Genomic DNA, 12,991 nt, shown 5'->3' with positions numbered 1-12,991 from the left:
ATGCTAGGGCTGTCAAACTTTCAATTTTGAAAAACCTACACCGTCTTCAAAATTCATTCATAGCCTGTGATCACTGTTTTTATCAGCTAAATTGATAACTGGCAGGAATGTTTAAGTGTAGCTAGCTATATTAAGTGAACATTAGCTCCATGTGGTTTCCTTGAAACCACTGTCTCCTACTAACTTTTAAGTGATTCCAGCCGTTTCATTTTAAATCTTGTTAAATGGCTTGATGTGGCTACATGACACGAACAGACTGAGGTGAACCATCAGCATCCTCACCAGCTGATCCATGTAGAGGACATGGAAGGCGCAGCACTGTTTTTGTAAATCACTCTGTTTGGCTGCTATAAGCTTACCTACTTGTTTATTTTAAGTTACCACCCTTTAAACTATTGAATGCTGAAAAACTTCAAACTAATGATTATTTCCATGGTTGATGAATTCATCATGTATTTTCTCATTTACCTAACTATTTATGTCTGTCTACCCTTAAAATAGTCAGACAAACAAGAGGCTACCTAAACAATATACACAATGTACACAATCTAGAATTAACTTTAAGAATAACCAATCTTTATCAAGGAAAAATAATGACACAATCAAGCCAGTCTGAAGCATTGATTCCTGTGAGAGTTCTGAAAAACAAAACAAGGTGGTGAGCCATCTAAATGTTTAATGCGCCGGTACAACAAAATGCAAAGCTCAAGAAGCCCTGTCGATGCAGCAGAGTAGGTCGGGACAGGCCCGGTGAGCTCTTTTACTGGGACAAAGCTCTGGGCGAGAAGGGGGAAACCACTATGTCATGATTGAACACTGAAAGGAACTGGTGCTGGAGTGGAAACTGGGTCAGCCAGTCTCTATGGTCTCAAAACCAGCCAGCCTCAATTTCCATCCACCACCTACTTCTACTTCATCAGTGAGTCAGCAAGCCATTCCCTGTTCTACACTCTCCACCCACTCACATAGTCAGGAAGCAGCCAGTAAGCACCGTTCATGAAGCAGGGAAACATCCAGGCAGCAAGTGAGCATCCTAATCTCACACATGACAAACCTTGTACCCTGACCAGTGATGGCAATAGTGTAGGAGACATGGGAAAGGATTTTATTGACATCACGGTAGATACCAACATTGATCAATATTCCCAAATTTATGACTAAAGATGTGCTATCAATTAACTCTTTTTTTTTTTTTTTTTACTTCGACAGAAATAAGACCAAACGTAGCCCCAAGCAGTGGAGAGGATGACAAACCACACCCTTAAAGAATTGGATGTTACTGATTCATTAAACTAGGATATGATCCATGATCATGAAAACAGAATCAAAGAAAATCTCACCTACATATAATTAGACTGGAAATTAATTGCATTTGTGTGCAATTATCTGTGAGCGGCTATGCCGCAGAGCCTTTACCCAATGTAGTCATGCTACTTTGGCTCACTCAACCTCTTTGCTTACAATAGCTGTAATCTTTTTTAGATGATTCCCACGATTGTGTAGTCACATGAACCAACACCGAAGATAACTGAACTTTACTGTAGGCTGCTGAGTTTTGCGTTACACGAAAAAACTCTGATGACCACTCTTCACGCCTTAACATACTTAGCTGTTCGAGCAGTAATGTGTATAACAAGTGTTTAAATGAAAACCTGCAACAACACGAAAGGATTAATAAAAAAGCAAAGCAATTATGTTTTCTGTTAGAACTTGGCCTGCTGCAATTTTTACAATTTTTTTTACAGAGTGGACTCTGTTAGTATCAGCCTCTATAAAGCTGCACTTAAATTAACAATGCGACAAATAACTAATGGAAAATGTGACACTCATACTAATTAACACTGAGAATAATTATCACCTGGCTCTGCAGCACTACAGAGCGTTTCATAGTCTTTCTCATTGTTGCGGTGTTACAGTCATTTTACCTTTTGGTTCAGTGGAGATCGGCAGTGTCTTGTAATTGTTTCACACTGCAACAACTCTCAACATTCCCCATCAGTGTTCTTAATAACAAGGTCAGTGTACATTTGAAAAATGCCAAATAAGACTGCAGCTTCTGTACTAGGAAGGCAAGGTTGGAAAATCACAGGGCAACTCAGAAAACAAAACCATCAAAATATTCTGCCCAAAGCACCAGTATCCCTTACTTCAATACAGTCATGTTTAAAACATCCTGATATCTGAATAACTTTAAGCTGCTCCCAGAAAGTGAGCCATTAAATGTCCTTGCAGTGGCAACAATGAGCACAGCTCTTTGTTTGTGCATTCAGAGGTTATGATGGTTGAACTTTTGCAACTTACTGTGTAAGCATGGCACACGATATAGGAGCTGAATTTAGTCCTATCAGAGTTTCCTGAACATCACTGACATTAGGGGTGTAACACAGCACATGTCCTCATCCCGAACCTTTCAGTACATGATGTCTGGGTCAGGATGCAACTTCACTTGACTTGATATGTCCTGTGACCCAAACAGTAGCTGTCAAAATAGTCTATTTACGTACCCGCACATGCAGAACAGTAATTAGAGTGGGGATTTTTTGGCACTGCATCAGTTGTTGGACACAGCTAGGCAGATCAGCAACACTCAAATGGTGTTGCTGCTATCTTTATGACAAGAACAAATGAGAAACCACAGCTGGATGGTCCTCCAATGATATTAAAATCTGTGTGTTAGCTTTTACAATTTCCTGGTTAGTTACAGCAAATATTGACAGAGATTAGTGGACTGGACAATAGCTGTATGCAGACATCGTTCAACAGAAAGTTTGAGGACACGTTTCAAACATGCCCAGTAATTTGTGAACATTACCTGAATGTGTAGATTAGCCTTAGAAGACAAAAACAGAAAGAAGGCATGCCCTTCCCCAGACAACAGTCAAGCAACCCCTCACTGCAATTTCAGATCTCTAACTCATGTAAGAGTTACACACAACCTGGATTTAACTAAGCAAATAGGTAAGAGCCTTCAATTGGATAATTACTGTAGTGATTAATATGTTTCAGCTGGCGACAAGTTATTTACCCTAACTGATGCAGTTTGTAGCTTGTCATTTCAACCACCATGTCGGAAGACATATCCTAACGTCATGGACAAGATGGTACTCTGTTTCATAAGGGTCAAATTATTGGCATGCATCAAGCAAAGAAAAAAACTAAGGAGATCACTGAAACTACTAAAATTGTGTTAAGAACTGTCCAATGCATTATTAAAACCTGGAAGGATAGAGGTGAACCATCATGTTCAAGAAAGAAATGGGGTCATAAAAAAAATCTTGAATGATCGTGATCGGACATCACTTAAACGTTGGGTGAAATCAAATCGTTAAAAAATAAATCAGGAAAACCACTAATCAGTGAGGGTAATCGGGAAAAAAGGCTTCAATTAGCTAGGGAGCATAAAGATTGGACTCTGGAGCAATGGAAGAAGGTCATGTGGTCTTATGAGTCCAGATGTACCCTGGATGGAAATAAACGGTGTGACATTGCATAAACTTATGAAAACGATGCCACGGCGAATGTGTACTGTAATCAAAGCTAAAAGTGGTCAAAAAAATACATTGTGCCTAACTTTTTTTGGGCTGGGTAGTGTAAGGCTCCAAACTGGGAAAATCATATTATCATACCCTAGAAGTCAAAATTAGGTGGGCAAGTACACAAAATATTGAGAGTCATCAAAAACTTCAGTATGGCCAAGTGCAATATTCTAATTGCAGAAGCTAAAACATTTTTATGAAGGGCAAAAAAAAGACAAACTACAACTATGGGAGTGCTTATCACTGCAGATTTTGCAACCATACTAAATGCACAAGTTCTCACATGTGAGTCAGTCTGATGTGCCTGCCCTATACAAGCAGAGGCTGCAGTTTTCAGAAATTATCAATTGTTCAGTTGTGGAGCATTACCGATACTTGATATTTTCTTACTGACATTATGCAATTATTTTAGATCTTTAACCGTTGCAAATATTGTCAAGACTGTTCACATTTTTCAAAATAAATGACAGTAGTGTTATATGTTCCGAAACCATGTGTCCGAAACTAAGGTGCATACCAAACTGCTCCACACACCCTTAATAAATGTTTATGATATTATGATATGATATTTTGTCATACTGCTTACCATTTCCTCTATTTTAAGCTACAATCTGCTGTGTTTAACTACAGGTTGAGATTATACTAGATGGACAGTGGATAGCAACAGCCTGTGTTGCATAGGCTCATGGGATAAGAGGCAGCTCGGGGCCACTGCTGTAGCGTTGCATCTTGCTTCTGTGAATTCAAAATACAGAGCCAGCAGCTGCTCACTGCCAGAGAGCACTTTAAGTCCCTGAACACCAACAAAGGTATTTTCAGTTAATCGTTCTGACTAGGCCCCTAGTCAAGTTAAACTGGCTGGAGTGACCTGAGCACAAGGGGTCACATAGGATTCGGTTCAGTCCAATACATGGACTTCCTAAGAGTTTCTCCCAGTACTTCAAAAGTAACACATAGGCTATATCTGTGATGGGTTATGGGTCAGGATGAGTTTGAAATGTTCAAAAAAAACGCAAGGCCAAGAACGGTGGCTTTATCAGCTAAAAGACTTCATGCCTTGCTCGACTTCGCAGGGCTCCATGGGTATGATTATTCATTACTGCCTATGCTGTTCCCCTCTTCCTGGAGGACATTTTAGATTGTTCCACTGAATGTACCTCTTGATACACTACCTTAAAAATGGAATGCTATTAAACGTTTGAATGTCTGAATACAGTGTTTGTGGGCTACAGGGAAGCAGGATGTTGCCACAACAGAGCTCTACAAGTGCATGTTTTTTTGATTTGCATCTTCTGGTCTGATGATGATGTTGCTGTAAGGCCTCTACATCAGCAAATTAATCTTAGTAAAAACAGTCACAATATGAAATGGTAATTGTTTGTCGTAACTAGGGATAATTATCATTTTGATAATTCATTACATTTTATCATCAACCAATGAGAATCAGAGCAAGCAGGAATACAGGGAAGAACAGTTGCCAAGGTTGGCACCAAATTATCAGTCTCATCCATGTGGGGGATCTCAGCAGTTGCATTTCTGCAAAATTTCCAAACAGGTCCACTCTGGAAAGGTGCGTCAGGGCAACCTTGGAAAGAGCCTGGGGTTTTCTATTTGCCAGTATTGGCGCAGTCGAAGGTGTTGTTTACCTTGACGATGTGTTAGAAGTGCGAGTTCATCCAAACTAAAGAACCTTTCACCCGGCAAGTTCACCATGACTGCTGCATTTTTATGACCAACCAAAGTTTTAACCACAAATTACAAGGAACATACAAGTCATCTGTGACCCAGGTATATGTCCATAAATATCTGTAAGATTTACTTAATGACTAAATAGTCAAACATTTGGGGAAATCTGGGCAAAAACATGGATACCATGCGATGTCTGTTCACAGGGAACGCAAAGCAACCACAAACAGCCGCCAAACTTAGCCAAGCACAAAGACTGAAAAGCTCAGTTAACTGACAGCAAGCTAGAATGGGACAAATTGTCCATTTATTTTTCTGAAAGTACAATCCCATTAAAATATTTTCCTCATTTATTTAATTGAGGAAGAGAGTCAGACATATCCTTTTCCTGTCATGGGTTGATCCCGTCTTGTTTGTATCATGCAAATTCACCGGTGATTTTCCAACTTGCCGCTTGCCTAATGCTGTAAGCATGTACATGCTGTACTCATGTTAGGTCCCGCATATTATGTTCATAACCCTGCCCAAGAGAAATTCTTATCCTCCCTGCTTTTCACATCATCATGCAAATCAATTTTGGTTAACGACACCTTGTCTGATGGCAGTACAGACGTTGGTTACCACACATAAATGGCAGCACAGTTTTGCCTATTTCAACTTGTACAAGTTCAAGCTCCAATCGGCCAGAATGACTGAAACACCTGCGTGGATGTGCAAGGTTTTTATATATGAGTCAATTACCTAAATTACTTCAGTCTCAAATTAAAGATGGAATATGTATTTTTGATGATAAATCAATTAATGATTGATCAATATAAACAATTTGCATCCCCAGTGGCAGTCACTGAACTGAGTGATACAGACAGCAAGCGTCAAATATCACAATATTTTACATTTATAGTATCCAAATGCACTGGGGAAAAAAATATTAGCAATAACAGGTAGATATGATTAAAAGACATTTAATTTCAATCAGCATAAATAGTCTTAAAAGCAAAGGGAATTGTATCTGTTATATGGCCACTTATGAGAATAGAAAAAGACAATAACCAAGTGTCATCACAATGTAATAACATAACAAATCTCTTCTTCCATACCTAAAAAGACATCTGTTTGATATGGATGCAAACAAATTATCATTGCTGGCAGAGTTTTTACGGTCCAAACGAAAATTGCGATGCAAGAATTATGATTCCCTCTAATCATGAATCATAACCCAATCGCAATATCTGCCAAAGACAATCCCAACATGATAGTGCACTACTACTAGTGCACTTGCAGCACTAATCCCCAGGATGGTTAAGTGTAGCCCTGCTGATTCATCAAAGCAAGATTCTGTTATCAAAATGCCTTCGTGGCAACATCGATCAGGAGTGATAAGCACTCTGATGCCGGCTGCTACCTGTCCATGACTAAAAAATAACACTTGTTCTAAGTCCAAGTCTGAAGTTCAAAGCGGACGTCTTCCCAGTCACGAGAAGGTTAATGCATAAACTACTGATAACACTGTGTTCAAGGCAGACTAATAAGAAATATTTTTCTACTAAAAGTTGCAAAACACAAGCTGCGCATTAAAACAATCCAGGCAATATAAAAAAAATCTGAAAATAACCCTGAAAAACAGAAGCCACTGCAGACTGTTGATCAACATTTGCCAGACTTTTCTCACATCGATGATCCTGGAATGGATCCACAACAGACCACAGACCCTCCCCCTGGAAGAAGACTGTGTCTGTGAGGACTCATGCTGGTGAGTATGACTCAGAAGATTAAAAGACAATAAAAAGCAGCGATTTCTCATCCTATTGGAAACCTCCTGGAACCCTCCTCATTAATACCCGTTGATTCATGAGCCCATGTTTGGGGACCCCCTGCTGAAAGGCATACAGCAAAAGCCATTGACTGTACCTGGCGCTCAATATAACCAAAATCCCAAAATCTCAAAGCCCCAAGACCATATTCATCTTTTAGCAACCACTGCGGGCACTGCATACACCGAGCGGTCGCCACATTTCCACTACCAATACCAACACTGTGTCACGATATTTCATAACCAAATGTTAGCCTATGTTCTGTTTCGACATAGCGAAACCCTAACCACCCTGTACTGTGACATCTGAAGGGGGCTTTGAAGTTATCACAGCAAGATGAATGCTGTCGAAGAAACGGTGTGCCAGTTACCCACCAAGGCCTGTTTACATCGCTAGCGTACTAGCATTTGGTAGCATTGTTCACCAAGGCGCTCGCACTTAGGTCACGTTCAGTTAACATTTAACAAGGCACGGACCGGCACTTACCCGTGCATGAGCTTCCGTGGAGCCCCGGTGACTGCTGACAACACTTACAGCTAGACTGACACCCCGGGGGCGCTTTCAAATCCCCCACCTTTTGTCCATAGCAGCTTTAAGTCCCGTTGACTAATATTAGCATACAGCTGCTAGCTAAGCAACGCTAGCTGTCAAGACTTGGCCAGCGAGCTAACGTCCCTCCTCCTGCTCTAGAAAACCACACTGACATGACCACAGCGCTGGGAAAACATCGACGATATCCATCATAGATTATAACCAAGCAACGTCACCAAGCTGCAATATCGGTACCCCGTACGCTTCTTTTAATTCTCTACTTACTGTAGGTCCAATGTGATTCGTCTATCCATTGAGAGCCGCTGGTAATATGTAATAGCAACCCCAAGAGCTGTGACATAAACGATTTTCGATCGGTGACCCAGTTTCTCCTCACCGTCATGCCTGTCGGACCACTAACCTAGTTTCTTAACCAATGGCGTGTGTGCTATCGCCGGAGGTGCCCTTTCAGCCAATCACACGCAAGTTCGGGTTGGGAAAATATGACGGGCGTGCTAGTGGACCAATGACAGCCAGAGTAGAAGGGAATGCAGAGGCTACTTGCGTGTGAGAGTGTGTGGAGAGCACTGCATCACGAGTCATATAGTTGGAGGGCGTGCGACACAGGCTGGCTCTGATCCTGATTACCTGATCTTGTACTGTAATGCTTTAAATATGATTCCAAGTGCCTTCACGTTCTGACACTTATTGTGGACTATATGTGATATGAAATGTCAATTAAAAAACGTTAAACTGGATTGTTTATTTGTAACTGTAACTTGTAACAATTAATCAGTGTAACCATTTCTGAAAGAAAGTGCATTTATTATGTTTCTTGAATAGTTGCGTCCTCTTAATTTGACACAGCAACTCCATTGTTTGGATCAACTTCTGTAGTTGCCTGTTATGTGCATATTGACGCCTCCTGCTGGTCATATGTCCAAATGTGAAACACAATACATACTGTAATCTGACATTGCAATTGAAAATGTTAAACATATATTTTAACATTGGAAAAATAAAGACCAGGAACACAAACACTGCTGACATTCATGGTAATTTTTTTTTTTTTTTTGCCATCGAGACCTCATGTCTGTGGTAACTCGATTACACATCAATTTATTTAGGAAAATGCACCATGTAAATATTGATACAATTTACAATGTACCCATGCAGAAACTGCCTTGAGGCTCTTATCCATTTGAGCTGATACTGAGCTTCAGCGGCTGACAGTATATTCCAAAACAAACCTGCGATTACAAAAATTGCCACAAACAAATGACTTGTAACAACATTAGTCCCTTGAAAGTGTTTTACAGTCTGAGGTCAGAGGGGCAGATATTGCTTGATAAAACCGTTGTTTACTTTATAAGGCCAGGAGTTACAGTTATTCACTTTTTCATCGCATTGTGACGATGTACACGTGAAAAAGTTCAGCTGCTGTAATTTCTGCAGCTGTAAGTTTACTGTTTCATTTGTGTAGTGGCTTCTGATTTAGTCGCAGTCTGTGGTTGTCACTGACATGGCTTACATCAAGCCAATTGAACTACTTTATTAGAAGGGCCAGATATGAGAGAGAGAGAGAGAGGGAGAGAGCAAAGAGACAGGACTCTGACATTCCCTATGTCTGACCCGTAAAGTTCAGAATATAAAACACTGCACCTTTTTTCCCCCCCCTGCTTTGTCTATTAGATTTCACAATACATACAGGGAGCTGTTGGCTCTCATGACTTCTGTCAGCTTTAACATCCTGTGTCAAATTATTTTTAATGAAATAATGAACTTTTGTGCTTAGCAACGGACATAACTAATGGATGGGCTAATTAGCCTGCTAACAAAAGTGATTAATGGATGGGATCAAGGTTGTTAAAGGGCCTCATTTGAGCTGAAGGCAACCACATGAATAGGTCTGGATTTAATTATTGTAAGTTACTTCTTTTCACAGTAATCATTTTAATTATTGTGCTTATTGTAATGATTTTAGCTGTAGTTGCCTTTTGGAGTTTGCTTTTCACCTATGGTGTCCTCACACACACCTGCAGGACTTTAGGGAACATAAGCACAGTATAGTCGCATCTTGTCTTTTGCTTCTTGGAAGACTTACTGATATTTGTAGAGACAGAAAGGCAGGAATGTATTGAAGGTAGACAGAAAGGCAGTTCTTTGTCAACAATAGCCAGACTGCTCTTAGACCTCAGTGACCTGGATGATGTAAACAGGCTTCTGGTTCGACCTGTTTGTAGTTAACCGGTTTTAAACCACAGTAACGTAGATGAATTCAGTACATAACGTTTTGTATTTACTTGTAATAGTAATATACATGTGTTAGCCGTATTTTTTTGTAGTGTATTGTTTGGATGTGGGCTGCTTATATGTGGTGGGTTGCTAAAAGATTAACAGAAGGTGTCAGGTTAAAAATGCATATAGCTGATGTCATGAAAACAATATAGTTTACTCCTAAAAGATTAAAATGGTAACATTATAATATTTGTCTAATTTCTGCCATTTATATTCTTGCCATGTCTTTATTTTGGGGCATTTTGTCGTGGTTGGACAGATCGCAGCAGGGGGTGACAGAGAATGATTCTACCAGTTTCAATCCAGTCCAAAGCTGTGCTGTGGTTTTCATACTCTGGTTAAAGTAATGGCGACACATGATGCACGACACACAAAAGCATTATCGTTGTCTCACCAAAGCTTTTGTTGACTAATCAGTTAGACGAAATTGTTCCACATTTTCACTGAGTCCCAAATCACCAGGCTGTATTTAGTTGTTCCACTGTATTCTTGTAGGTGGAAAAATTAAAAGAGCTTCAGAAATGTGTACTTACAAGAAGTTGATTTTTCAAAGTGCTCAGTAGTGTCACATTATAGTCAGTGAAAATATAAAGTAAAACGTTGTAAAACATCAACATGAGGTTTCCCTTTGGTCAGTGAAAACAGTGACATTTTTCCTTAATTTTTTTGGCGTACAAATCAAGTTTCCATAACTCTGACGTTGACATACTGAGACATCCCCAGAGCGAAACCAGCTAATCCAGAAGTGCGCCTGAATCTGGTATGACTTCATACTTTATACACTTCTGTCTCGTGCCCTAGAGCACAACTTATATCACTCGTGTTTTGTAAGAGCAGCTTAACCCAATTTGGCTAATGACCCATTGCTTTGGCTCTCCTGATCCAAGTCAAACTGTTGAATGAAACAATGGAAACAAGGTCAACATGAAGAAAGTTGCCCGGGTCCTCAGCCACATCTCAAAACTGAACTTTTTTCACTTGAAATATACATCTATGTCACAAATACACAGGTTGATCTCTTGGTGAAGTTTACTCTAACATTTTTATTGGACTTGTAGGGAAAAAACTATTTACAAACAATGTATGAAAGGTTAAATCGAAGGTAGATTTCAACACATACGTTAAATAAAATGACTCTGCTTGGCTCAGAAATAATATATATTTGTGCTATTTCGGGCCCTCTTCCTTATTTTCTCACATACACCTTTTACATGAAACATTCCAGCCAGACATAAACAAATCAGTTTCATCAGACACAAACACTCTCACAAACATGACCTGTGCATGTCAGCAGAGGTGCGAATTAATCCTCAGTACTTTATATTGAAACATACATTTAATACCACTAGATGGCAGTGTTGAGTCGTATTACAACAACACGGGACGCAGACATCCGAGCCTATAGTTTATTGTGCCATTTGTGTTTTATTCTTAAAGTTATCTTCCTATTTATCACAAGGTGCAGTGAAAATATGCGAGGTTGTAAGGCAGGCAAACTCGGGGAACTTTTCCTGGAGTTTGTAGTTTCATCGCTTTAAATCAAATGATGCAGGGGAAATTATTCAGAATACCGCCTACACGTTGCTGCCTTCACGTACTGTCGGATAAAGGCAGTTCTAACTAGTTTATCAGGTCCCTCTATGAGGAAAATGCGATATTTTATATGCACTCTTAGTCAGAATATTAAAAATTGACTACATTGAAAAAACGAGATAGCAAGCATGTTATTTATATTTCAGTTAAGCATTGATTGTAATATTTGTAAGTGGTCAACCTTGCTGTCTGTCGGACGGATACTTGATAAAGAAACACTCTATTGTCAAATTAATCGCTTGCATTAAGTGTAAGTACTAGTCGGAGTGCTTGTTGATAAACTCTCTTACTCTGTCCAGTAGGAATCTATTCTGAGCACTGGCAATGGCGCGCTCGGGATATTACGAGGGGCCCGTGAAGGCACCGTGCCTATCACATGGCAGGTGATAGTTGAGGAAGCCCGCTCCTCAGCGCAGGTCAGCGCGGCGCACGGTCCACACCGGGGAGCGCTCAACAAGCCCAGAGCGCGTGTGAGTGTGTCTGTGTGTGTGTGAGGGGCATGTGTGTGTGCGCGCGTGTCCGTGTGCCCACTTTACCTTCAAGTGTCGCCCGCAAACACCAGTGAAGGATTTAGTTCGACAAAAGCTTCAGAGGAGACGCATCTTGTAAGTAACATAACTGCATGGAGCTAATGAGCCTACTGTAGGAGTGTGCTGCTGCTGCTGCTGCTGCTGCTGCTGGGATACTCTGCCAGGTTAGCTCGGTGTTGTAGGCATGTGTCATGTACTTCATTTCTGTGTTCACTTTGTATAAATATTGTGGTGAATCTGAGATAAGTTTGCTGTAAACTTATCATTTGAGTTTGGCAAACTAAAGGCAAGTCTCCTAAAGGGGCACTATGAATTGTTAAACTCCAAATTTTAGTATTTACAATATTAAAGAGGGTATAATACAAACTCAGAAATGTTTTTTTTTCTTTTCCGTAAGTGAATAAACAAGCTGTTCTCAGAGGGTAATAAGGTCCTCAGAACACTGTTCGAAGCTGGAAAGGTGGCAGGGTCCGCCACTTGTAAACAAATAATACAGAATGAAATTGAGTTGTCCTTTAAAGGTGCATTATGTGGTTTTTGTCGGGAGAGAAAGATCTTCATTGACAATTTTTTTGTACCTTAACAAACTAAATAAATAAACTCTCTTTGTTTTCATGACTGAATAAACTGAATAAACAATCTGGCCTTAATGGACAACACAACTATATGTGAAAAAAATATAAATATATATATATATATAAATATTTCTGAGTTTGTATTATCTCCTCATGAATATTGTGATTGGTCAGTTTGTCAATTCAGTTTATTCAGTCTTGAAAATGAAGAAATGTTGTTTATTGTAGTTTGTTCGGGCAATTAAAAAAACAGTCACTGCAGATCTTTCTCTTCTGTTATAAAATTCTTTCCCAAAATGATGTATTGCATGTTTTGGCTGTATTGAAGGGGCTGTCATTGCTTCTCTTCGGCTGTCCATCCTGAATAATTGTCCGGTTTAGTCATGAAAGAGCAGTTGCAGCAGTGTTTTCTTTCTCGTCACTGTTTCCTT

The 12,991-nt window shown here is 39.8% G+C and overlaps 2 protein-coding genes across 5 annotated transcripts in view; one reads left to right on the top strand and one right to left on the bottom strand.

The window, feature by feature from the left end:
• bmal1a (basic helix-loop-helix ARNT like 1a) overlaps window positions 1-7,997 on the bottom strand; it is a 32,591-nt gene extending 24,594 nt beyond the window's left edge. Inside the window, exon 1 of one of the 3 annotated variants that reach the window (XM_030425855.1) lies at window positions 7,850-7,997. The gene's annotated coding sequence lies outside the window, so the exon portion shown is untranslated. The other 2 variants (XM_030425852.1, XM_030425854.1) reach the window with 2 other exon arrangements.
• A 3,858-nt stretch (window positions 7,998-11,855) lies between these two features.
• ppfibp2b (PPFIA binding protein 2b) overlaps window positions 11,856-12,991 on the top strand; it is an 83,894-nt gene continuing 82,758 nt past the window's right edge. For both annotated transcript variants that reach the window (XM_030425585.1, XM_030425586.1), the window contains exon 1: window positions 11,856-12,060. The gene's annotated coding sequence lies outside the window, so the exon portion shown is untranslated. The remainder of the gene's footprint in view (window positions 12,061-12,991) is intronic.

Source organism: Sparus aurata, chromosome 8 (assembly GCF_900880675.1).
Source record: "Sparus aurata chromosome 8, fSpaAur1.1, whole genome shotgun sequence".
Taxonomy (NCBI): domain Eukaryota; kingdom Metazoa; phylum Chordata; class Actinopteri; order Spariformes; family Sparidae; genus Sparus; species Sparus aurata.
Note: the sequence above shows the minus strand (reverse complement) of the source record. Positions and strands in the feature narration are given on the sequence as shown.